The 27,174-nt window shown below is 39.3% G+C and overlaps 1 long non-coding RNA gene, 1 other non-coding gene and 1 pseudogene across 2 annotated transcripts; all 3 read right to left on the bottom strand.

Annotated features, from left to right (window-relative positions):
* Positions 1-3,843: 3,843 nt before the first annotated feature.
* On the bottom strand, positions 3,844-26,386 carry LOC122685550. Its single transcript, XR_006338439.1, has 5 exons — positions 26,377-26,386; positions 24,490-24,493; positions 23,121-23,126; positions 19,490-19,491; positions 3,844-3,966 (listed from the first exon to the last, which is right to left on the bottom strand). It is a non-coding gene; the product is annotated as an uncharacterized LOC122685550 (long non-coding RNA).
* On the bottom strand, positions 3,846-4,036 carry LOC122685640 (annotated as a pseudogene).
* TRNAC-ACA lies at positions 24,563-24,634 on the bottom strand. Its single transcript has one exon. It is a non-coding gene; the product is annotated as a tRNA-Cys (tRNA).
* Positions 26,387-27,174: the final 788 nt, after the last annotated feature.

The following is a 27,174-nucleotide window of genomic DNA, read 5'->3' on the forward strand; positions in this document are numbered from 1 at the left end:
TGCTGAATAAAATTCCATTGTATGGATGTCCCACAGTTTGCTTATCCATTCACTTTTTGGAGGCTATCTTGTTTGCTTCCAGTTTGGGGCAATTATGAATAAAGCTGCTATAAACATTTGTGGGTTGGTTTTTGTACGGATGTAACTTGTAGCTCATTTGACTAAGTACTTAAGAGTGCGATTGCTGGATTGTATGATAAACTATATTTAATTTTGTAAGGAACTGCCAAACTTTTTAAAAGTGGCTATAAAATTTTGCATTCCTGTCAGCAATGAATGAGAATTCCTGTTGTTCCACATCCATGCCAGCATTTGCTATTGTTCATTTAAGGGATGGTATGGAGAGGGAGGCGGGAGGGGGGATCGGGATGGGGAACACATGTAAATCCATGGCTGATTCATGTCAATGTATGGCAAAAACCACTACAATATTGTAAAGTAATTAGCCTCCAACTAATAAAAATAAATGGGGAAAAAAAAATAAAAACAATAAAAAAATTTTTTTGCCATTTTAATAGGTATGTCGTGGTATCCAAGTGATGTTTTAATTGTAATTCTCTAATGATATATGATGTTTGACATCTTTTTATATGCTTGTTTGCCATCTGTTTATCTTCTTTAGTGAGATATCTGGTTAGATCTTTTGCCGGTTTTGTAATTGGGTTGTTTTCTTATTATTGCATTTTAAGAATTCTTTGAAGGACTTTGTATATAAGTCCTTCATCAGATATGTTTTATAAATATTTTATATCAGTCTTTGGCTTGTCTTTTTATTTTCTTAACAGTCTCTTTTGCATAACAGAAGCTTTTGATTTTCTTGAAGTCCAACTAGCCAATTTTTTCCTTCATAGATTGTGCATATGTAGTTATTCTATAACTCATTGCCAAACCCAAAATCACCTGGATTTTTTTCTGATGTTATCTTCTAGAAGTTATATAGTTTTACAGTTTACATTTAGGCCTATGATCCATTTTGAGTGTTTTTGCAAAACGTGTAAGGCCAGTGTCTAGATTCTTCTTCTTTTTTTTTTGCATGTGGATATCCAGTTGTTACAATACCATTTGTTGAAAAGTCTATCATTTCTCCCCTGAATTGTCCTTGTTTCTTTGTCAAAGATTTAGTTCAGTTCAGTTCAGTCACTGAATCGTGTCCGACTGTTTGCAACCCCATGAATCGCAGCACGCCAGGCCTCCCTGTCCATTACCAACTCCTGGAGTTCACTCAAACTCATGCCCATCGAGTCGGTGATGCCATCCAGCCATCTCATCCTCTGTCGTCCCCTTCTCCTCCTGCCCCCAATCCCTCCCAGCATCAGGGTCTTTTCCAACGAGTCAACTCTTCGCATGAGGTGGCCAAAGTACTAGAGTTTCAGATTCAGCATCCATCCTTCCAATGAACACCCAGGACTGATCTCTTTTAGGATGGACTGGTTGGATCTCCTTGCTGTCCAAGGGACTCTCAAGAGTCTTCTCCAACACCACAGTTCAAAAGCATCAATTTTTCGGTGCTCAGCTTTCTTTATAGTCCAACTCTCACATCCATACATGACTACTGGAAAAATCATAGCTTTGACTAGATTCACCTTTGTCCACAAAGTAATGTCTCTGCTTTTTAATATGCCCTTTAGGTAGGACATAACTTTTCTTCTGAGGAGCAAGCGTCTTTTAATTTCATGGCTGCAGTCACCATCTGCAGTGATTTTGGAGTTAAGGTTAAGTTGGTGAGAATTAATATTTTAAGGGTATTGACTTTTCCTAACCAGGGAAATAAATTTTTTAATATGTAAAAAAATTTCTCTGTAAACTTTCAAACTTTGCATAATACAATACTTTCACAATAATATTAATAAAATGTAGTGTTAACTTCTCTAACTTTCTTAATGTATATGAAATAAAATTTGACATTTCCCTTATGGCTTGGGATAGTCATTATGATTCTCATTGTGCACTGGTTGCTAATGCAGTTGTTATCTACTGTTTCATATTATTTCTCTGTATTAGGTATCTTAGTTATCCATTATGGCTAATTGTTTGCATGTCTTTGTTACCAACTGGATTGTAGGCTTCCTTAGGGCCAAGAACATGTTGTGGCCGTTGCTGTCTCCCAAGTCTGAGAGACTCTTTATAAATGTTTGTCAAGTGGACCATGACTGCCTCTAATATCCATTTCTCTCTTTTAACTTTTACTTCTAGTCTATTGTACTAAAGAAAAACAGACAAATCAACTTTATTAAGAACTGTCTGCTTAAAAAGAATCTCTAAGGCTCTAAACAAAGTCCTTAGTACATTTTGTTGTGGGAGCTATTATGGCACAGTGCTATGGTGCATTTTTTTTTTTTGGCTACTCCATGTGGCTTGCAGGATCTTATTATTAGTTCCTTTAGCAGGGTTCAAACCTGTGCCCTTGGTAGTAAAATTGCAGAACCCTAACTACTGGACCACCAGGGAATTCCTGACTACTGTATATTTTTAAACATACAGAAAGTTTGAATTCCTATGTGCTCTCCACCTAAATAAAAATAATTGTTAACATTTTTCTATCATTTCTTTTTTTCACCCTCAGTGTAGTAACACACACATATTAACACATGCAAACACATATGCTGTACTTTTTGAAAATTAGTAAAATTCCAAAATTATAAATATTTCAACATGTATCATCTAACAGTAAAGACAATGGCAATAGTTTATTATACTTAAGGAAGTTAACAGTAATCAGAGAGATTATTTAGTAGTCATTCCATATTTAAGTTTCTCTAGTTGTTACAAGAATGTCTTTTATATAAGCCAGTCTAGGTTCCTACGTGTTGCAATTGGCTGGTGTGTTCTGTTTTCTGATGTGATATGTTAGGTTGCACTGTGTGGCTTTGGATAAGTTCCTTTATATCCCTGTTCAGTACAGGATGATCTATAATATTGTTGTGAGCTCCGAGAGTGTCTGAGTCTACGATTGTAGCCAGTTTAGGTCAACAATTTTTTCTTCTATCTGTTTATTTTGCTGCACTGCCCAGCGTATGGGATCTTAGCTCTCTGACTATGGGTCCAACTTTTGTCCTTTGCATTAGAAGCATTAGAGTCTTAACCACTGGACCACCAGGAAAATCCCTGTGTTTTATTTTTAAGTACTGATAAAAATAGGAATGTTATGAAATAATTTGGCAGGAACTCATAAGCCACCAAATGAAAAAGCTGTGTATTTAAGTCAGATTTTAAATACCAACCAAACCAGGCAAATGTCCATGGAGCTTTCCCCCCCAGTTTTATTGAAAAATAATTAACATATATTACATGGAACTTTTAAATTATTTCTTCTATGTTGAACTCATCTGTCTGAAAATCTACTGATGGAGATGGATGTCTTTAAATACCACTGAGAACCAAGATAGGAATCGAGGTTGTAGATCACTCGTTGAAACTTTTTCTAGCACAATAATATTCTTTAATATTATGGCTCTGGTTAGAAAATAAAACATTTTAGACAGATGAATTAATTCCTCATGCCAAAATAGTAATGATTTTAAAACATTGAAAAACTTTTCATTTTATAATAATTTTAGACTTTTAAAAAAATTACTAAAAATAAGAACTGTACATATTCTCCACTCAGATCCTCTAGATGTTTATATCTTGCCTAGTTGAAGTGAAATTCTCAAAATTCCTTCAAACATTCCTTAAGGAATTTTCTTTTCTTTTTTTTAACTTAAGGAATATCTTCAGTCTCTGTTTTTGGATGAGACTGTCCACTATTCTTGGACTTTAAAACTCCCATACCCACTTTACAGATTGGAGAAGATAATTCTTTACCACATCCTCATATTTACTTTTTTTTTTTTTTTTCACCCGAAGCCACTCAGACTACGTTCTCTCCCTCTTCATCTCCAAAAAGGAAAAGAAGAACGATCATCAATGGCTAATAGCAGCTGCAGAAGCAACACCAAAAGCCGGCTTCACGCTCAGGAGAGAACGCTGCGTCTCCTCCTCGTGGCCTCATATTTACTTTTAAAAATTCTAACCTCATCTCCAGTTGGAGAAGGAAATGGCAACCCACCCCAGTATTCTTGCCTACAGAATTCCGTGGACAGAGGAGCCTGGTGGGCTGCTGTCCATAGGGTCACACAGAGTCAGATAGGACTGAAGCGACGTAGTATGCATGCACGCATTGGAGAAGGAAATGGCAACCCACTCCAGTGTTCTTGCCTGGAGAATCCCAGGGACGGAGGAGCCTGGTGGGCTGCCGTCCATAGGGTCACACAGAGTCAGACATGACTGAAGCGACTTAGCAGCAGCAGCATCTCCAGTATTTTTCCTTATAAGGAGCTAGAGAAACACTACAGATATGGTAGGCTGGGTTCTGAATAATTTGTCTTTGATTTAAGCTTAAGGCTTTGTTCTAGAGAATTCCTCTTAGAATAGAACACAGAAATGGAAAACAAGAAATGTTAGTAAAGCACTTTGTGTGACAAAGTTGGCTGCAAAATCCAAAAAAATGAATGTTGGTATTTTAGCTTTCCCTAGGTTACAATTTTAAAAAAATTGTTATTGCCCAGAAGTGCTTAAGAGATTACAGCCGTTACATTTTTTTCTTTTAAGGTTAAAAGTCCTGAGAATAACTTTGCAGTCAAACTGCTTATTTTTGTTATTTTGGAGATGAATCTGTAATGTTTAAATGGTGCCAGGTAGGGTTCCTCCCTCTACCTTGAAGCTGTTTGACACTGTTAATCTTTTACATGCAAGCATTTCATTTTAAAACTATATTCCAGACGAAATAAGCTTAGCATCCTCAAGCAAAATATTTAAAATCTAATTGTAATTAACTTGACTTGTATTATGGTTTATTGTTAGCATGGGCCTTTCAATTGCTTTGGCTGATTTTATGAATTTTGATACTCGTCTTGATAAGCTCACGTAGAGAGACATTTGGAAGTGGTGTTGGTGAAATATGGCTTAAAATTCAGGAATATGGGCAGGCAGTTATATAAATTCAATGTAGATTCATATTTTATTTTTATGTGTACAATTTAATAATTTCAAATTTAACAGAGTATTTCTTCTATGAAGTTCACCATTATGTTCATCTTTCTTAGAGGATTAGTGAGATTAAGGCAATAGTGTTAACTCAAAGCTAAGAAATTAAACTGTGAAAGCCAAAGAGTCAGGCTTAGAGTGCTATAACGAAAGTCTATCCAAAAAGAAATAAATTGGGGTAAGAATTAGAATACTTCCCATATAACTCAGTTTTTTATTTTCTGTCCTTTTTAATTGGGAAAAGAGTCCTTGGTCCAAATGGACATGTTAGGTTATCAAAAGACCTAGTGCTATTCCTATGACCTTAGGAATACTATTAGTGCCCCAAGAGTGTCATAACCAGATATCATTGATAAGATTAAGTTTCTTAAACTAGATTCCCAAAGTAAAGTATAAAATATGAGGATGAATTTAAATTTATCACTGAAGAAAGCTAAAGTCTACCTGTGTAAAAATGTTGATACCAATTGGACTATGTTAAGGATGGCAGCTGGGTGGAGGAAGAAGGGGATAACAGAATTCATCTGTGTGGACAAGTTTGGACATGTTTATCTGTTGAGTAACAGAAAATCCTGACTCAAAATGGTTTACACAATAAGGACTATTTATTATCTCACATGGCAGTAAGTCCAAATGTGAACAGCTCCAGATTTGGAGCTGTTGATTCAACTACTCAACAAGAGCAGGAATATAAGTTCCCTGCATCTTTCTGTTTTGCCCTCTTGGACCTGTTGACTTAGTTCCCCACATGGTTGCAAGGTGGCTGCCATAGCTCCAGGAATCATTACCAACACAGTGACATTGGGCACAGCGGGTGGTTATCCCCAACTATCTTTTTTGTTAATAAGGAGAGCTTTTCCAAAATTTCCCACACATCATAGTATCCAGAATTATACCTCATGTGCATATTCAAACTAATCCTTGACAATAAGAACAGGAAACCAGGCAGAGTGGAGTAGGTCTTCCTTCCTCTCCTGAGCATCACAATGTACAGAGAGGAGGAGATACCCAAACAATATAGGCATCTTTTTAGCAAAAGGGAAAAGAGAGAACTGGATTTTGGTTTCTTCTACTATAAGTAGCATCATTTTTCCATCTCTAATCAAACTTCAATATTTAGTATGATGGGATTGGGATTCTTTACCAACTGAGCTATCAGGGAAGCCTGAAGGGTTTGGAAGGAGCTATCAAATGAATTTACCACATATGGGCCAATGTATTAATAAACCAATGTGTCAGAAAGACATTGAGGGAAAGGAAGTGCTAACTACTTTAGTCAATGAGTAAAAGTTCAGCAGTGCTGTGAGGGCTGAAGTGCATCAGTGCTGTGACCCACAAAAGAGCAGTTAACCTTCTTCATCTCAAATCTTTTTCAGCTATCTATAGAAGAGAATTTCTATTTTAAGGTGAGACTTCTGAAGAATATCTGACTGTGGAGTTTATGGGGAGGATTCTGAAAAAAGGATGCATTTTGTGTTATCTTAATAATATGATCTATCCTGAGGCTTGTTTGAAGTTGGCAAATAGAAGCATGTGGTTCCCAAAGAGATTTTTGTGTCTCTACCTATAGAAGAAATGTGGAAATTTTAAACACATTTGAAATGTAAAAATATAGTTTATAGCTTATCAAAGTATATGGTAGATAAGAAATGTGACTGATTATTCTAATCCTTTACTTTGAAACTATGTTGCATGGCGTGGCCCATAACTTCTCATTCTTCCACTTACTGTAACAATAAAATCATATAAATAATAATAAAAAAGCTAAGAACCCTTTACTTCATTACCTGTGTATGTGAATATAATTCTGGTTAATTGCTTGTCTGTCCCCACAAGACTAAGCTCTCATAATGGTTTCTGAATTTTCATGTAGGATGGCCTAGGGGCTGCAATCTCTCTGAGGGGAGGAATGTATGGAGGACTTGAAGTTTTATTTGCCTAGTGCTAAAATCTTTGTGAAAAATGAGAAGAATGGTAGTGAGAGTAAGCATGGAGATGCTGGTTGAGATGATGGAGTTTCAAGCACCCCTCCAACCACAATTTGTTTTATGATGAGCAACTCAAAACTGGCTCTATAGTTCACTGTCATATCCCCAGCACCAAGAAATGTGATTCCAAACACCTGTTGAATGACAGGATAACGAGAATCTGTTCCCATTTGTCAAAGGTAGAACCCAACTAACTTGTCACATGAAGTAATGAGTGGTGACTTTTTATTTGTTTTCCTAATTGTAAAGCCCGTAGGAAGTGGAATGACAGATTAAAAAAAAAAAAATTAAACTCAAGTAGTCTAATTTTGCATATGTGTATTCCCCCTCTTTAGCATAAATCTTCAGGTGATTTTTTTTTTGTGAAAAGATACAACAGAAATAAATATTCTCAGTCCTGTTTATATCTGAAAATATCTCTATCTCATCCTTACATTTGATGGGATACTTTGATGCTGAATTTTAGTCAAAATTATCTGCTGTCAGAATTTGTGGCCATTTCTTTTCTACCTTCTAGCCTTTACTGCAACTGGTATATAAAGTGTTGGTCTTGAAATTTGTCTTCAAAGTACCCTGGAATTCAAGTAAAGAACTGTCAGAACTGATACAGTTGATAGAGACAATGGAGTCTGCAAGTTGCATGTTCAAAATGATAGGATAAGTGCAGGCAGCAGGATTTAATGGTTATAAGCATGAACTTTGAGGTCAGACAGTCCTGAGTTTAAGCCATAGCTACCCTTGGTTTTTATTTGATGTGTTACTATGGGAAATTACTTAATCTCTAAGACTAGTTTCCTTATGCATAAAATGTAGGCGGTAACAGTGTCTATAATAGGATTGTTGTGATGAATCAATGGGAGTGCTCACATAACCTATAGTACATAAAAAGATCTCAGTAAAATATATTTTTACTCATGATTTTTGTCATAATAATACTTATATAAATGTCTTAATTAGAGTTTATGAGGCAGCTGAATTATACAAGAAGTACATTATAAAAAATTATGAAAAAGCTAAGAACATTGAAGTGAAAATTCAAACAGCATAAATGTGAATAAAACAAAAATGAAAAGACTTTATTGTCCTACAGCCTAACCTTACTTCCCAGAGGAAGCCTCTGAAAAATATTTAAAAATTAATTTTTATGTAAAATGTCTCCAGAATACTCATTAAGGTGATTTATCAACTTTAAATAGTGTCAATCGACCCTACGCCATAAATATTAGTGAATTAAGGCTGCTTGCATATTTTCTTTCTACCCTCACCACACTAGCTTCATTTGAGTTAATCATTTTTTAGTGTTTCTATTGATTACTTTTGTAATTTTAAATTATATACCTAACCCCTATTTCTTGATATGATTTAGACAAAGTCTTGCTCCCTGTGATTGACATGAACAAATTAGCATTCCTATCCTTTCCAATTCCTCTTCCCATATAACCAACTCACAACTATTATCACATATGTTACTTGTACATTGTCAAGATATATCATATTTGTATTGTGTTTGGATATACATGTTGGTCTGTAGGTTGATTGTGAAAATAGAAAATCAACAGAGAGTTTTTATTTTATTTTTTTTAAATATTCTTTTTTAAAAATAGGCACATTTGGTTTGTTTATTTATTTTTTTTTGTCCATATGGCATGTGGGATCTTAGTTCCCTAACCAAGGATTGAACCCGGGGCCCCTGCAGTGGAAGCACAGAGTCTTAACCCGTGGACCACCAGAGAAGTCCCAATAGAGTTTTTATAATATATCAATAATTTCTTTGCCAAACCAAATAGTATGATTGGACTTAGGGAGAGGTATAATTTTAATGGCACAAAATTAGTGTTGCTTATAAAAGAATGTCATAAGCACAAAGTTCAGATGGACTTTTTGTTTTAACACTCTGTCATTTTTCAAGATCATGCCACTGTTTATTTGGACCTCATTCTTTTTCATATTTGTTTTTCCTGACACTTTGTCTTTTATATAAGAAAGACAGCCTAACCTAACATTGTCAGCTGTTTAACCATAGTTTTTCTTTAATACAGATTGACCATATTAGTGTACAAGGGAAATAAATTTTCTCGGGCTTTTACTTCTTAAACTATGTCTATCTTACCCTCATGTTGATAGGATTCTTAGGTATTGAATTTCGGATTCAGTATTATTTCCTCTGAATTTGAGACCATTGTTTGTCTGTCTTCTAGCACTTTGTGTGACTGATGTTAAATCTAGTGTCATTATGTTTCTCATTCCTATGGGTGAAATCTGTCTTTGCTTCATGTGGTTTGTTTCATCCTCAGGAAGGTCTTCAGATCATCAGCTCCTTATTGCAAAATTCAGGCTCAAATTGAAGAAAGTAGGGAAAACCACTAGCCATTCAGGTATGACCTAAATCAAATCCCTTATGATTATACAGTGGAGGTGACGAATAGATTCAAGGGATTAGATCTAGTAGACAGAGTGCCTGAAGAACTGTGGTTGGAGGTTTGTAACATTGCGTAGGAAGTGGTGACCAAAGCCATCCCCAAGAAAAAGAAATTAAAAAAGGCAAAGTGGTTGTCTGAGCAGGACTTACAAATAGCTGAGGAAAGAAGAGAAGTGAAAGGCAAAGGAGAAAAGGAAAGATATACCCAACTGAATGCAGAGTTCCAGAGAATAGCAACGAGAGATAAGATAGCTTTCTTAAGTGAACAATGCACAGAAATAGAGGAAAACACAATAAAATGGGAAATAGAGATCTCTTTGAGAAAACTAGACACACCAAGGGAACAATTCACGCAAAGATAGGCACAATAAAGGACAAAAATGGCAAGGACCTAACAGAGGCAGAAAAGATTAATAAAAGGTGGCAAGAAATACACAGAAGAACTGTACAATAAAGCTCTTAAAGACCCAAATAACCACCATGGTGTGGTCACTCACTTAGAGCCAGAAACCTTGGAGTGTGAAGTCAGTTGGGCCTTAGGAAGCATTACTACAAACAAAGCTAGTGGAGATGATGGAATTCCCAGCTGGCTATTTCAAATCCTAAAAGATGATGCTGGTAAAGTGCTGCACTCATTATGCCAGCAAATTTGGAAAACTCAGCAGTGGCCACAGGACTGGAAAAGGTCAGTTTTCATTCCAATCCCAAAGAAAAGCAGTGCCAAAGAATGTTCAAATTACTGTACAATTGTACTCATTTTACATTCCAGCAAGATTATCAAAATCCTTCACGCTAGCTTCAGCAGTACATGAACTAAGAACTTCCAGATGTATAAGCTGGATTTAGAAAAGGCAGAGAAACCAGAGATCAAATTGCCGACATATGCTGGATCATAGATAAAGCAAGGGAATTCCAAAACTCATCTACTTCTGCTTCATTGACTATGCTAAAACCTTTGACTCTGTGGATCACAACAAACTGTAGAATATTCTTAGTGAGATGGGAATACCAGATACATTAACTGCCTCCTGAGAAACTTGTATGCAGGACAATAAGCAACAGTTAGAACTAAACATGAAACAATGGACTGGTTCCAAATTGGGAAAGGAGTACATCATGGCTATATATTGTCACCCTTGTCACCCTTGCTTATTTAATTAACTTCTATGCAGAAGTACATCATGCGAAATTCCAGACTGAATGAATCACTAACTGGAATTAAGATTGCCTGGAGAGATATCAACAACTTCAGATATGCAGATGATACCACTTTTTTTTTTCCATTTATTTTTATTAGTTGGAGGCTAATTACTTTACAGTATTGTAGTGGTTTTTGTCATACATTGACATGAATCAGCCATGGATTTACATGTGTTCCCCATCCCTGTCCCCCCTCCCACCTCCCTCTCCACCCGATCCCTCTGGGTCTTCCCAGTGCACCAGGCCCGAGCACTTGTCTCATGCATCCAACTTGGGCTGATGATCTGTTTTACCCTAGATAATATACATGTTTCGATGCTGTTCTCTCGAAACATCCCACCCTCGCCTTCTCCCACAGAGTCCAAAAGTCTGTTCTGTACATCTGTGCCTCTTTTTCTGTTTTGCATATAGGGTTATTGTTACCATCTTTCTAAATTCCATATATATGTGTTAGTATACTGTATTGGTCTTTATCTTTCTGGCTTACTTCACTCTGCATAATGGGCTCCACTTTCATCCATCTCATTAGAACTGATTCAAATGAATTCTTTTTAATGGCTGAGTAATATTCCATTGTGTATATGTACCACAGCTTCCTTATCCATTCGTCTGCTGATGGGCATCTAGGTTGCTTCCATGTCCTGGCTATTATAAACAGTGCTGCGATGAACACTGGGGTGCACGTGTCTCTTTCAGATCTGGTTTCCTCAGTGTATATGCCCAGAAGTGGGATTGCTGGGTCATATGGCGGTTCTATTTCCAGTTTTTTAAGAAATCTCCACACTGTTTTCCATAGCGGCTGTGCTAGTTTGCTCCCACCAACAGTATAAGAGGGTTCCCTTTTCTCCACACCCTCTCCAGCATTTATTGCTTGTAGACTTTTGGGTAGCAGCCATCCTGACAACCCAAAACCTATGGAACACTGTAAAAGCAATGCTAAGGGGAAGGGTCAGAGCATTACAGGCTTCCCTCAAGAAACAAGAAAAAAGTCAAATAAATAACCTAACTCTACAGCTAAAGCAACTAGAGAAGGAAGAAATGAAGAACCTCAGGGTTAGTAGAAGGAAAGAAATCTTAAAAATGAGGGCAGAAATAAATGCAAAAGAAACTAAAGAGACCATAGCAAAAGATGATACCACTTTAATGGCAGAAAGTGAAGAGGAACTAAAGAGCCTCTTGATGAAGGTGAAAGAGAAGATTGGAAAACCTGGCTTACAACTCAACATTCAAAAAACAAAGATTATGGCATCTGGTTCTATCACTTCGTGACAAATAGATGGGGAAAATGTGGAGACAGTGTCAGATTTCATTTTATTGGTCTCCAAAATCAATGCGGTTGGTGACTGTAGCCACAAAATTAAAAGCTGCTTGCTTGCTCTTTGAAAGAATAGCTATGAGAAACCTAGACAGCATATTAAAAAGCAGAGACATCACTTTGCTGACAAAAGTCTAAATAATCAAAGCTATGGTTTTTCCAGTAGTCATGTATGGATGTGAGAGTTGGACCATAAAGAAGGCTGAGTGCTGAAGAATGATGCTTCAAACTGTGGTGCTGGAGAAGACACTTGAGAGTCCCTTGGACAGCAAGGAGATCAAACTAGTCAGTCCTAAAGGAAATCAACTCTGAATATTCATTGGAAGGACTGATGTTGAAGCTGAAGCCCCAGTACTTTGGCCACCTGATGCAAAGAGCCAACTCACTGGAAAAGACCCTGATACTAGGAAAGACTGAGGGCAAAAGGAGAAGGGGGAAACTTAGGATGAGATGGTTGGATGGCATCACTGACTCAATGGACATGAGTTTGAGAAAACTCAGGGAGACAGTGAAGGACAGGGAAGCCTGGCATGCTGCAGTTATGGGGTTGGAATGAGTCAGACACAACTTAGTGACTGAACAATAGCAACGACTTTATCCTTGGGGCTCTTGAAATTCACTGGGGTTGGTTCAGGTCTTCTGCTTGGCTGTCACTGGCACTCTCATATGAAGACTCATGTTCTTCAGCTCTGGGAAATCTTCAGTAATTTTTTATTTATTTCATTATCTTATCTCTTTTTTCTTACTTTTTATGAGATACAAATGTGTTCTAGAGGATTTATCTTCTATGCATCAACTTTTCTTTCATATTTTCTCTTTTTCTTTTGATTGTATAATGTATGTGACCCTTTTATATTTGTCAATCATATTTTTAGTTTCCAAGGACAATTTGTTTTCTATTTGCTTTTTTTTTTTTTGGAAGGAAATGTTTATAATATCATCTTAGCTATCTCTGGGAATACTAAGTGGCTTTCTTTTGTATCAGGTCAGTGTTTTCTTTGCTTGTCTTGGTTCTTTTCTCTTGGATTCTTGCTGTTCCTTGGATACCATTAATGCTTGATTTTCTGCTCAGGTTCATAATTAAAGAACAAAGTTCATAGATAAAGGTGGCTGCTGTGGATTTTCTCTGTATCATTGTGGAAAGGCACTGATTTTTGAAAGATCTTTTTTTAATTGAAAAATTAATGCATACTGATACTAAAAAATTAAAAGCAAAAAAAAAAAAATGAAATGAAAAGGGGTATATACTGAAAATCATGAACCTCTCAGAAACCCTCTCAACTGTTAACCGCTTTTACTTAGACCGTTTCTTTAGTCTCCTTCTAGGAAGTTTATATCTATATATAGTCACTATTTTTACAATAATGGTAGTAAGTTATACATGTTGTTCTTCACTTTGCTTTAAAAATGATTTGTTTTGCCTGTGGATATATTATTCTTTTTCATGGCTGCAGAGTTTTACTCTGAGTGGAAGTGTTTCCCTATTGATGGGAAGAAGTTAGATTCCATCTAATCTTTTGTATCACAAATGTTACTGCACCAAATATCCTTGTATAAACTTCTTGGGGCTTGAAAGTGAAAGTTTACTCACTCAGTCGTGTCTGACTCTTTGTGACTTCAGTGGACAGAAGAGCCTCCTCTGTCCATGGAATTCTCCAGGCAAGCATATTGGAGTGTATAGCCATTCCCTTCTCGAGGGGATCTTCCCAACCCAGGGATCAAACCCAGGTCTCCTGCCTTGCAGGCAAGTTCTTAACCAGTAAATATTTTTAAAGGAGATATTTCTGGATTACAGGGTATGTGTATTTGAAGCATGGATTAAATATTTTTGTTAAATTAGTTAATTTATTGTATGGATTATAGGTGTTCATTGGAGAAAAGCCCAAAGGTACAAAAAGATATAGTAAAAATTAAGTCTTTTCCAACCCTTCCTTGTCTTCCTCTGATACCCTTCTCAATCTCAGCCAGACTTTTATTACATACAGGGGTTTGTGAGTGTGTTCGTGTGCATTGAAACTTTTGTAACATATGGATGTGTGCGTCTGTGTGTGTTTCTTTTCAAGTAAACTCCTAGAAGTAAGGAGTTTAAAGATATGGGAGTCATTTCTTTTTTAAAAGTGAGTGAATATTTTTTCTGTGAAAAATATTCATATTTTATATTTTTAAATGGAGCCATTTGAGCCCTCCTGTATGTGCCATGAGTCAGGTCCTGAGAGTTACATCTTATGCTCCTTCACTCACTCCTGCTTTTCCCAAATCCACATTCCATATGGATGCCAAGGGTTTTACCGGGGATGGATGTTTCTCTTCACTTGTATCAGGACAGAGTAGATTCTTGGGGATGGATGTTTCTCTTCACTTGTATCAGGACGGAGTAGATTCTTGGGGATGGATGTTTCTCTTCCCTTGTATCAGGACAGAGTAGATTCTTGGGGATGGATGTTTCTCTTCCCTTGTGTCAGGACGGAGTAGATTCTTGGGGATGGATGTTTCTCTTCCCTTGTGTCAGGACGGAGTAGATTCTTGGGGATGGATGTTTCTCTTCCCTTGTGTCAGGATGGAGTAGATTCTTGGGGATGGATGTTTCTCTTCCCTTGTGTCAGGACGGAGTAGATTCTTGGGGATGGATGTTTCTCTTCCCTTGTATCAGGACAGAGTAGATTCTTGGGGATGGATGTTTCTCTTCCCTTGTGTCAGGACAGAGTAGATTCTTGGGGATGGATGTTTCTCGTCCCTTGTGTCAGGACAGAGTAGATTCTTGGGGATGGATGTTTCTCGTCCCTTGTGTCAGGACAGAGTAGATTCTTGGGGATGGATGTTTCTCGTCCCTTGTATCAGGACAGAGTAGATTCTTGGGGATGGATGTTTCTCTTCCCTTGTGTCAGGACAGAGTAGATTCTTGGGGATGGATGTTTCTCTTCCCTTGTGTCAGGACAGAGTAGATTCTTGGGGATGGATGTTTATCCTCACTTGTGTCAGGACAGAGTAGATTCTTGGGGATGGATGTTTCTCGTCCCTTGTATCAGGACAGAGTAGATTCTTGGGGATGGATGTTTCTCTTCCCTTGTGTCAGGACGGAGTAGATTCTTGGGGATGGATGTTTCTCTTCCCTTGTGTCAGGACAGAGTAGATTCTTGGGGATGGATGTTTCTCTTCCCTTGTGTCAGGACAGAGTAGATTCTTGGGGATGGATGTTTCTCTTCCCTTGTGTCAGGACAGAGTAGATTCTTGGGGATGGATGTTTCTCTTCCCTTGTGTCAGGACAGAGTAGATTCTTGGGGATGGATGTTTCTCTTCCCTTGTGTCAGGACAGAGTAGATTCTTGGGGATGGATGTTTCTCTTCCCTTGTGTCAGGACAGAGTAGATTCTTGGGGATGGATGTTTCTCTTCCCTTGTGTCAGGACAGAGTAGATTCTTGGGGATGGATGTTTCTCCTCACTTGTATCAGGACAGAGTAGATTCTTGGGGATGGATGTTTCTCCTCACTTGTATCAGGACGGAGTAGATTCTTGGGGATGGATGTTTCTCTTCCCTTGTGTCAGGACGGAGTAGATTCTTGGGGATGGATGTTTCTCTTCCCTTGTATCAGGACAGAGTAGATTCTTGGGGATGGATGTTTCTCTTCCCTTGTGTCAGGACGGAGTAGATTCTTGCAGTTTTATATGCTCTCCATTCCTCCCTTCTAGCGTTAGAATCCATGGCAGGTGACAAATACAGAAATAGTGTTTGGTTCATTTGGTCTCTCTTCAGCACGGTTGAAGGTAAATGGTGCAATTAGATGTTTGCATAACAACATAAAGAAGCCAATATTTGATGCTGGGCAACTATCGGTGCAGAACAGTGTAATTGCTGAAATGCTGTTTGTCTTCCTACCCTTTCATTACTATCATTTTCGTTCATTTCTAGTGCCTCTTACAAGCTTTCATTTCTCCATCTGTGGACAGTCTTGGTTGAGTGTATGAGGTTTCTAGTGGCACTGATCTGCAGAGAGGCATATACCCCTTATTATAGCACTAAAAGAATCAGAACAGTGTCAAGAAAGCATAGTTTTTGTATTGAAATTTGCAAAGATGAGTAGTTTGTTTCATTAATTTTCATTGTTAGTTTAGGTGAACATTGTGGAGATTTACATTGATAAATAAAGCAAGACTGGGTGGTAGAATGTTAATGGAATTTAAAAAATCAGCATATGTGTGATTGGAAACCATCTGTGTCTCCCAGAAACTGTGTGACCTTGGCAAAATGAAAGTAATATCTCTGTGTCTCCACTTTCTCATCTGTAAATATTCATAGGATTGTTGAAGGGATTAAAGAGATAATGTAAGCAAAGGACCTTTTCAAGTGCCATCAGTGTTATGTAAAATTATAATGTTAACGTGAGACATAGAGCTTATTAAAATCAACAAGATTAATTTTCATTATAATTTCCAACATTGCACATTATGCTAGATTATTAGTTTCAGATACATTGTGTTTTCATAGTTTAATGGAAAATATGGAAGGTCATAGGTTTTTGGATGGGGTATTTCATGATTGACATATATCTTGGCCTTAATGAATGTTGCCAAAATCCCAATAGGACCAGAGCCCAGGTGTAGTGGAGCCAAGGTCAGAAGGACTGGTGATGATAGACTGGAAAAGGCATGGTGTGCCAGCCCTGAGGAGAGTGGATCTTACTTGTTGAATATTGGAAATCTGTGGGGCTGTCACTTTGGAAGCATGATATGGAATATAGAAAGATACCAACAGACACAACAAGAGGGTGAAAAATTCTTCAGTGGCAAAGGATCCCCAGAAACAGCCTCACTTGGAATAACTACATAAGGCAGAAGTCTATTTGGCATAGTCCCACATGGAAGCAAAAGTCTCCCAAAGTTCTGTAGAGGGCACTGCTGCTGCTGACTATTTCTGTTGGTGGTGAGTTGGCCAGGAGTGAGAGGTTCACCTTTACATTCTTGGCGGGTTTTATAGCCTCCTGCCACCTGTCTGACTGTGTTGTAGACACTGGCTTGGGTCTACTTGCTTACCAGGTGCAAGAAACTGTTCCAGAAGAAGCTCAGCCCATCTCTAAGTCTTTACTCAAGAGATTGGGTGGTGGAATTGACACACTGAGGAGATCTAGGCTGTAGGCATGTCTGAGTTTATTCCTGCAGGGTGCAAACAAGGTTTGTAAGAAGCGGGAAAAACAGTTTCAGAGCACAATGGATTGGTTAAGGAGGAGGCTGAGAGCAGGGAGACCATTGAGGACCATGGCCATAGGTGAGGAATGAAGTAGCTGTGTCTTAAGTTGGAAGGTGTAGTGGGAAGGGAGATGGCAGAGACAGTGTGAGAGAAGAATCAATCTTAGAGGAATTAGAAGAATGAATATTAGAAAGGTGGGAGGTGGGAGGGAAGAGGAGGAGGAGAAGAGATGTGACAGTGTCTACCAGGAGGCTGGAAATGGGACAGGAGGTAATGGATTGGGGCACAACCTTTAGAAGAATGACATGGCCATAGGACATGACAAAAACTGGTTAGAACTGATGGCTAGGTCCAAGATGGTGGGAGATTTGATTTCCAGTAGAACTTGAGCCTCAGTATACACTCATTGTAATACATTAGCATGCTAAATGACATACCCACCAGCATCATGACCATTCTGAGGCCAACCATAAAAGGTCAAAAAAGTGGGCAGTGGCCCAATTCCCGGAAATCCCCACTCTCTTCCCCGAAATAATTGGAATGGTCTTCCCACTCACTGGGCTGTGAAATTACCCAGCCCATAAAAACTAACCATGCCGTGTTTCAGGACCCTGTCATTTCCTTTCATCTTCTGAGATGGCCTTACACTCCGTGGAGTATGTTTCTGTCTAAGTAAGTACATTTCTTAGCTATCATTTCATCCCTGAATTCTTTTGCGAGGAAGAAAGGACCTTAAATTCACTGACAGCAGAAAGGCAAAAGTTAAAAGAGCATTCAGAATTAGAGGGACAGAGAATAAATTTGGAAAGTTTCATTTACAAGCCAAAGGGGAAAAACTTGGTATAATAGAAGGTTCTACAAACTGTATTCCAGTGAAACAGTTTGCTTTCACAGAGGAGTTTGATTCAGATCTTACAAGACCTAATTTGAGAGAGGATGCTCAGCACCCATGCTGGCTCCGCCTTCTGTTGCCTCCCTTTAGGTCTGTGGTGCAGAAATCTTGGCACTCAGAAATCTTGGTTGAATGACTATGTGGAGCTGCAGTGTCTGGTGGACCCTGAAAGCAGCACGGTGCTCAAGGTGAGACCCACCAATTTTGAGTTATCACCCACTTACTTAGGCACCATGTGTACCAGTGGTGTTCAACTTTGCTGTGCGTAAGAATCACTTGGGGAACTTTAAAAAAATCCTTAGGCCAGGGTACTATACAGACCAAATGCATTCCCCTTCTCTGGGGATTTTAATATGCATTCAAGGGTCAGAAACACAGCCAGATATCCCCTCTGAGGGAAAAGCATTGTTGCCGCTCAAACAGTATTGTCCTCTTGAACTGCCCTTGTGGAGTTGGTGGTGCAGGCATTCTTTCTGTGTGACCCTGCCCATGCTGCACTACAAGGCGGTATAGAAAGATGTGGGAGGCGTGGAGGAGCTCAAGGGACTGGGGAAGAAGAAGTCAGAGAGGGAAGAGGAACCAGGGAAACACCACGGCCAGGTCACCAATAGAGCGGCCTTCAGAAGTGTGAGTTGGTCATCAGTGCCTGTCACGGCCAGATGCTGTGGTGATTTAGGCATGGTGAGGAGCCAGAAGAAGCCAGAGGGTGGCATTGAGTTTCAGCATATGGTGTTTGGAAGACAGTGTGTGAAATAAGTAAGGAGTAGGAGCCTGAAAACCTGGAAGTAGTGAGTACTGACAGAGGTGATCAACTGATGGCGCATGTGCCTCACAAATGTACTTTGAATGACCTTCACAGAATTGTCCTTCAAAGCATTCAAATGCTACAGAAATAGTTTTCAACACTTATAACTTGGGCAGTTTCATATAAAACATAATTTTTTATTTCTCTTGAAAGAACTGGGAGATCTGATACTAAGTGTTTGCTTCCTGTTGGCAATAATTGGTCATCTACCTTAGAAATAACTGCTTTCTTGGTTCACCACACAGTCCTGTCCCTGTGGTTATCCTTTCCACTCAGCTCATTTCTCTCATGTGCATGAACTCCCTGGACTCTGTAGGAAAGTGAATTTAAGACTTGGACTTGATGCAAATATCTGTTAGGTGGTGTGGAAGGGAGAGGAGGAGCCCCGGGCTCCTTTTGTAGGTGTTAAAGAGGAAACCAAAAGCCCTGAATGGCATCCCTTGTGTTAAAGCCCATACCAAACTTAGATTTAGCACCTGACTTAGTGGCAGTTAGGGCTTCCCTGGTGGCTCAGACGGTAAAGTGTCTGTCTACAATGTGGGAGACCTGGGTTCAATTCCTGAGTCAGGAAGATCCTCTGGAGAAGGAAATTGCAACCCATTCCAGTACTCTTGCCGGGAGCGTGGTAGGCTACAGTCCATGGGGTCATTAAGAGTTGGACACGACTGAGCCACTTCACTTTTCACTTTCACTTTTAGTGGTAGTTTCAACCTTCCCCAGAACAGAACCTTAGTCAGCCCACCTGGAATATTCTGATCAGCATCAAGGAGGTAATCTGTCCCGTGGGCCCTCTCTATTGCCCACCCCTGCCCCCCAAAGGAAGAAGATAATAATCTGCATTATAGACCTCTGCTCTTCCCTCAAAAGAAGATGACCTGGCTTGAAACAGTCCTTTCTTTTCTTTTGCTAATAGCTTCTTGCCCCACCCTCCTGCTTGTAAGAACCTCCAGTTTTTGTATAGCCTTTCACTTGTTCAGTCGCTCAGTCCTGTCCAACTCTTCGCGATCCCATGGACTGCTGCACGCCAGGCTTCCCTGTCCTGCACCATATTCTGGAGCTTGCTCAAACTCATGTCGCTTGAATCGGTGATGCCACCCAGCCATCTTGTCCTCTGTCATCCCTTCTCCTCCTGCTCTCAATCTTTCCCAGCATCAGGGTCTTTTCTAATGAGTTAGCTCTTCACATCAGGTGGCCAAACTGTTGGAACTTTGGCTTTAGCATCAGTCCTTCCAACGAATATTCAGGGTTGATTTTCCTTTAGGATGGACTGGTTGGATCTCCTTGCAGTCCAAGGGACTCTCGAGTCTTATCCAACACCACAGTTCAAAAGCATCAATTCTTTGGCACTCAGCCCTCTTTATGGTCCAACTCTCACATCCATACATGACTACTGGAAAAACCATAGCTTTGACTATATGTATCTTTGTTGACAAAGTGATGTCTCTGTTTTTAATATGCTGTCTAGTTTTGTCACAGCTTTTCTTCCAAGGGGCACTAATGCTGAAGAAGCTGAAGTTGAACGGTTCTGTGAGGACCTACAAGACCTTCTAGAACTAACACCAAAAAAAGATGTCCTTTTCATCAAAGGGGACTGGAATGCAAGAGGAGGAAGTCAAGAGATACCTGGAGTAACAGGCAAGTTTGGCCTTGGAGTACAGAATGAAGCAGAGCAAAGGCTAATAGAGTTTTGCGAAGAGAATGCACTGGTCATAGCAAACACCCTCTTCCAACAACACAAGAGAAGACTCTACACATGGACATCACCAGATGGCCAACACTGAAATCAGATTGATTATATTCTTTGCAGCCAAAGATGGAGAAGCTCTAGGTAGTCAGCAAAAACAAGACCTGGAGTTGACTGTGGCTCAGATCATGAACTCCTTATTGCAAAATTCAGACTTAAATTGCAGTAGGTAGGGAAAATCACTAGGCCATTCAGGTATGACCTAAATCAAATCCCTTATGATTATATAGTGGAAGTGACAAATAGATTCAAGAGATTAGATCTGATAGACAAGAGTGCCTGAAGAACGATGGACAGAGGTTTGTAACATTGTACAGGTGACCAAAACCATCCCCAAGAAGAAGAAATCCCAAAAGGCAAAGTGGTTGTCTGAGGAGGCCTTACAAATAGGTGAGAAAAGAAGAGAAGCGAAAGATGAAGGAGAAAGTGAAAGATATACCCAACTGAATGCAGGGTTCCAGAGAATAGCAATGAGAGATAAGATAGCCTTCTTATGTGAACAGTGTGCAGAAATAGAGGAAAATAATAGAATGGGAAATACTAGAGATCTCTTTAAGAAAACTGGACATAACAAGGGAACGTTTCATGAAAAGATGGGCACAATAAAGGACAGAAATGGTATGCACTTAACAGAAGCAGAAGATATTAAGAAGAGGTGGCAAGAATACACAGAACTATGCAAAAAGATCTTAATGGCTCAGATAGCCACGATGGTGTGATCATTCACCTAGAGCCAGACATCTGGAGTGCGAAGTGAAGTGGGCCTTAAGAAGCATCGCTACGAACAAAGCTAGTGGAGGCAATGGAATTCCCAGCTGAGCTATTTCAAATCCCAAATGATGATGCTGTGAAACTGCTGCCTGCAAATGTGGAAAACTCAGCAGTGGCCACAGGACTGGAAAAGGTCAGTTTTCAAGCCAATCCCAAAGAAAGGCAATGCCAAAGAATGTTCAGACTACCACATAGTTGCACTCATTTCACAGCCTTTCAGAGTGCCCTTCTGTTTTCTAGATGGGATGCTTCCCAATTTATGAATGGCTGAATAAAGCCAATTAGATCTTCAGATTTACTTGGTTGAATTTTTTTTTAGCAGAGGTGAAGGGGGAGAAGTCCATGTTGAGGCTGTTGTGGGGAGTGGATAGCAGGGAATTGGAGCAGGTAGAGGGGAAGGTGGAATAAAGGAAGAGCTTCTGGGGGTTAGTCTGGAATAAGAACACAGAAGTGGGAAGGAAAAAGAGGGTGTTTGAAGATAGAAAATTTGGGGAGAAGAGGAAAGAACATGAGAGCCTGTTAGTATCACAAGTTCATCACCACTAGTTAGGTAGAGGACACAGCAGTGTGTCTGAGCAGTATGGAGAAGATTTGGAGCGATCATAATAGGAATGAAGGAAAGGAATTTAAACTCAGTATGGGAAGTGGGAAACTGGCCCTGAAAAGTACTCAGTACATAAGGATTTCTGATGACTTATTTAGAAACAGCTTTTCCTTATTGATTTGAGACAATAGTTTTAAAATAGAAAATTATCTTTTGTAGATTTTGGAGTCATGTTATTTTAAAACTCATCATTTTAAAATATAAAATTTCAGGGGCATTAGGGATAAGTTCCATGTAAACCATTAGCATAATAAAGCTTATTTACATTTTATGGTAACTCAATTATATGTTGCAAAGTTTTCTGTTCCATTGTTTTTCCAGTGGTAGCACCATTTTATTAAATCATGTAAAGAAGTGGTTTAAAAGCACTTCTGCCAAAATATTCAAATGTTGTGATTCAAGCCAATATTTCTGTTTGACTGAACCCTTTCAGATAATATAAAAGCCATTTATATTTATTGAATGGAACAAATGTTTGTTTCTTAGGGAAATTTTTTTCTTTTTTGTTATTCAGGTCTGTTTATTTTTAGAGATGGAAGGCATTATATAAGCTGAAATGGTATTGCATCAAAATTATCCTTCATCAGTTTGTTTTATACCACTTATTTTTAATTGATGCTGGCAGCTCCTAGGTTGCTCACTGGTAAATTTGTTTTGCTGACTTAAGTATTTGGAGATTGTTTCATGAAGTCTGGAGAGCATTACAAATCCTGAACTTGTATTTTAGGAGGTCATGGCTTATAGAAAAGTGGGAAGAATAGTATTGTTTTATTGAATACTTTATAAGTTAGGCAGAAAATAAATTTTCATATTAAGAATTTACATATCTGTGTTTTGTATACTCCTTAGAATTGTGTTACATGACTTTTTGTACCATTTGATTTTCTTCACAAGGAGGGAAAATTTTCTATGCTTAAAAAGCAGTCTTATAAATTAGTTAACTGAATTATATAATATGAGGGATGCTGAGTGTTGGGGTTTGAAGGGGTCAATCTGTTCATTACATCTCCCAGCTGAGTTTTGAATCAACTGGGAAACAGACATAGGAAATGGACACTGAGGAAAAAAAAAGCAAAACAGGACTAGACTTAGATGTGGGGCCAGAATGGACTTCCTATTCCCCTTTCTTCCAAGTGTAGCTGGTGAGGCCTTTGTGGTGGACAGATTGTGCCTACAGAGCACTGTTTCCCTGCTGTCTTCTTGGAAGACCGTGGCCCAGCGCACACCGAGAGGCCGCTGGCGGCCTTGCATCGCTGACCTGCCCAGCGGTGAAGAGTGGACCAAGGACGTCAGGCTCTCAGCACAAGTCACAGGAAGTTGGTCCTTCTCCTGGAAGCCAGTGGGTAGGATCCAGATAGCTACAGTTTCCACAGCTAGAGCAGAAGTTCTTACTCTGAGAGCCTGCAAGAATCTGAGGACATAAAAGGAAGGTTCCACTTATACTAGGAAGCTCCGTTCCTACATACCTCTAACTAAGTGCCACACTGCACAAAGCTTTACAGTTAGGAATCATTTATCTGGGTTATTTCTTCTCTTAGCCCTGTGATTTATTGAAAATGGATATGATGGAAAGAGAAGGGCAGTTATACATAAAGTCATGAGAAGCACCATATTATTTATCAGCTAGCTTTTAACGTGTTGAGAGAGGATAATGTAGCCTGAGACAAGAAACTGCTTTATGTCTTTTCCCCTTCTTTCCTCCTCTTCTTTTCTTTTTTTTTTTTTTTTTTTTTTGTTTTTTTTTTTTCCTCCTCTTCTTTCCTACTTCCCTTTCTCACTGCCACTGATGAGGCAGGCAGCAAATCCATGAACCTAAAGCCCAAAGTTCATTTCTAGACTTGAGTAACTGGGCCATGGTATAGTGAGGCTTTTACTTTTGCCTGATTAAATAGTTGCCCATAAAAAAGGACAAAGATGCTTTGTTTTTTAACTTGTGAAAAAATGTCACTTTATGAATTTGTTGCCCAAATTTTAGTTGACAAAACATGATCTGGTGACTACACCAATCACTCACAAATGATGCTCAGTTGAACTCAGATTTTCTCCTATCTGATCTCCTGGTTCCAGATTGTTGTTGTTGTTTAGTCGCTAAGTCGTGTTTGACGCTTTGTGACCCCATGGACTGTAGCTCACCCGGCTTCTCTGTCTGTGGGATTCACAGGCAAGAATACTCAAGTGGGTTGCCATTTCCTTCTCCAGGGGATTTTCTCAACCCAGGAATTAAAACCTGCATTGGCAGGCGGATTCTTTACCTCTGTGCCACCAGGGAAGCCTGGCTTCCAGACTAGCCTCCTCCAATTCCTCTTCCACAGTTCACTAGGGAAAGCTACTAAATTATATGGAAAAGCAAGAGAAGGCTAATTACCAAGTTCAGATGGATACCTTGGGGTGGGTATGTGGGAGTGGTCGGGGGGGAGATTGGGGAGGTCTTATGGTGCCTCAGAGGCACTGGTAGAAATTTTTAAATTGCACGTTAAGTACAAAGTGAAAGTGAAGTCGCTCAGTTGTATCCGACTCTTTGCAACCCCATGGACTGTAGTCCACCACGCTCCTCCATCCATGGGATTCTCCAGGCAAGAGTACTGGAGTGGGTTGCTATTTCCTTCTCCAGAGGATCTTCCCAACCCAGGGATCGAACCCGGGTCTCCTGCATTGTAGGCAGATGCTTTACCGTCTGAGCCACCAGGGAAGTCAAGCTCATTCATTTTTATTGATATTTTTCTACTTTTCACCAGTATTATTTATACCTTTTTATAAATATTTCATCATTTGAAGTTACAAAACTATTTTAAATTATGAATATGAATCTTACCATTTATATTGTGCAATGCCAGTTTGCAGTGCATTTAACTCAAAATGGAAGCTCCAAAATAGCATAGTTTTATTTCATATATGTATATGTATTTTGTTTTTAGTAGATTAGTGGATGTGTTGTATAAAATGAACTCAATTGTTTTCATTTCACTTCTTGGTACTGTTACATTCTGCCAATGCTCTTCAGCTTACTGATGAGTAAGGAAGAACTGGAAGGAAAGGGAATTGTGGGGTTTTTCTTTCTGTGTCATAATTTTCAGTGAGTTTGTCTATGTTTGGGGTGGCCTTTCTGTATTCTGGTGGTCTGTGGTTCCTTTTTATTGTGGAGGTTTCTCCCAGTGGGTGGGGTTGGACGATTGGCTTGTCAAGGTTTCCTGGTTAGGGAAGCTTGCGTCGGTGTTCTGGTGGGTGGAGCTGGATTTCTTCTCTCTCTTTTCGAAGACAGTGGGCTGCTTTTCTGGGTGTCTGATGTCCTCTGCTAGTGATCAGAAGTTGTTTTGTGGCGTTTGCTCAGCGTTCAAATGATCTTTCGACGAATTTGTGGGGGAGAAAATGGTCTCCCCGTCCTATTCCTCCGCCATCTTGGCTCCTCTCAGTGAGTTTGTCTAATAGAGGGAAGTAACTCATGTACGAAAGAATATGGTGAAGTTCTTCGATCTTGTTTTGTAAAATGCTGCTGCTTCCTTTTGCACTGAAAGTAAGCTCTGGCTAATATGGAAAACATGGCCTCTTGGGGTTGTCACTTATTGTTTTAAATATAACATACTTACTTTGTATTCACTTTGAGTCTCATAGAATTGTCTCACATTGTAGGTCCACTAGAATGCTATGCTGATGGGCATCATAAGTGCTATGCAGAAAATGAAGTCTGTATTTCTTCTGCTCATGTGCATGGTCATTGTCCCACTGGGCTTCTCTTACAAAACACAAGTTCAAAGGAAAAATTATTAAGAACTTCAGAATGGCAAGGACAGAACACTAAACCAAACCTGTAAACCTGTTGAGCACAGGTTTGTGATGAACAGGTCACACACCTGTGTCTGCTCATAGTCCTAATGGGGATTCTGGTTGGCCCAGGTTGGCTCAGGCATGGATCCCTGAATATAGCCCTTGGTCCAGTGTATGGAGCACTCTGATTGGCCAGGCCTGGCTCACCTGTCCACAAATGAAGCCAAAAACAAGGTATTGTCAGCTTTCCCAGCTAGGAGTAGTAGGGGAGTGCTTCCTCAAAAGATCCAACAATAGGCAAACAACAGATGTTAACTGTTGCTCTACATCTGTCTCCTTCACTTTCATCTCCTGCCCCTGTTTTTAATCCTTAAACACCCCATGGTGTTGCCTCAGGGACCTTTTCATCATTCCTAAAATATCCCAGGTTCTGGCATGTTGCTTTTGCAACACATTCTTCTTGGAACATGTTTCCTCTTCTGGAAAACTTTTACTAATTCCTTAACACTCAGTTCAAATTCACTTCCTCTGTGGAGTCTCCTCTGACTTCCTCTGGCAGAACAGTTTCTCACACCTTAAACATTTACTGTTCTTTATTTGTTTTTGAGTCACAGCACTGGCGCGTCTATTCCAAAGCATCTGTATTCTTGTCTACTTCTCTTCCTAGACTCTGCACTCCTTGGGAGCAGGGACTGTCTTATCCTTTTTTTCAGTGTTCAGTGTAAATAAAGCAAATGCCTGTTACATAGTAGATTTTGGATAAGTGGTAAATAAAACACAATGAAAAGATGATGTCATAAATAATATTTTCAAGCTGCCTTCTCTAATATTAAACTGGTACCCCCAAAAGGATAAGTGAATCCTGTGTTTGGGATATCACTGGGAGCATAAGAGAATTTTCAGTTTCTTTTTTCTCAAGTACTGGGCTGTTTTCTGGATAATGGAAGCATCTCCTTGTTGAAAACTCTCAGAAGAGACCAATTAAATGCAAAACTCAGAGAGGTAACATTTTTTAATTCAGATAAATTTCCAAGAGTCTTTTCCTAAGATCAAGCATGCTGTCTGGGGATCAGTCCTTGATTACTGTCTGCTGACAGGCAGTAGACACCATTTTCCTCCTTGCTCACTGGGCAAATCAGCCAGGGGTTTTGGGAACTCAAGAGCTACATGTGTTGCAAATATGAGAGGTCATGCATCACCTCTTATCATGATACTCGTCCTCGCATAATTATGCTCTATTGTAGTAGCACTGTCTAGAGGTGCAGGAAACAAATGATATGACCCTGTTCTCCCCTTGAGATCCCCTTTCCGGTTTCATGTATTTAGAAGCTCCATTCCAGCACATGTCAAAATGAAGGAGCTGCTGCTCAAAATTCTGCCTTTGGAAAATTTGCTCCAGGGAAGGAGCAGCCATTGGAACAATGTAGGCAATTTCCTGATGTTAGAAACAGGCTAAGCTGAAAGTGT

The sequence above is a fragment of the Cervus elaphus genome, chromosome 28 (assembly GCF_910594005.1).
Source record: "Cervus elaphus chromosome 28, mCerEla1.1, whole genome shotgun sequence".
Classification (NCBI taxonomy): domain Eukaryota; kingdom Metazoa; phylum Chordata; class Mammalia; order Artiodactyla; family Cervidae; genus Cervus; species Cervus elaphus.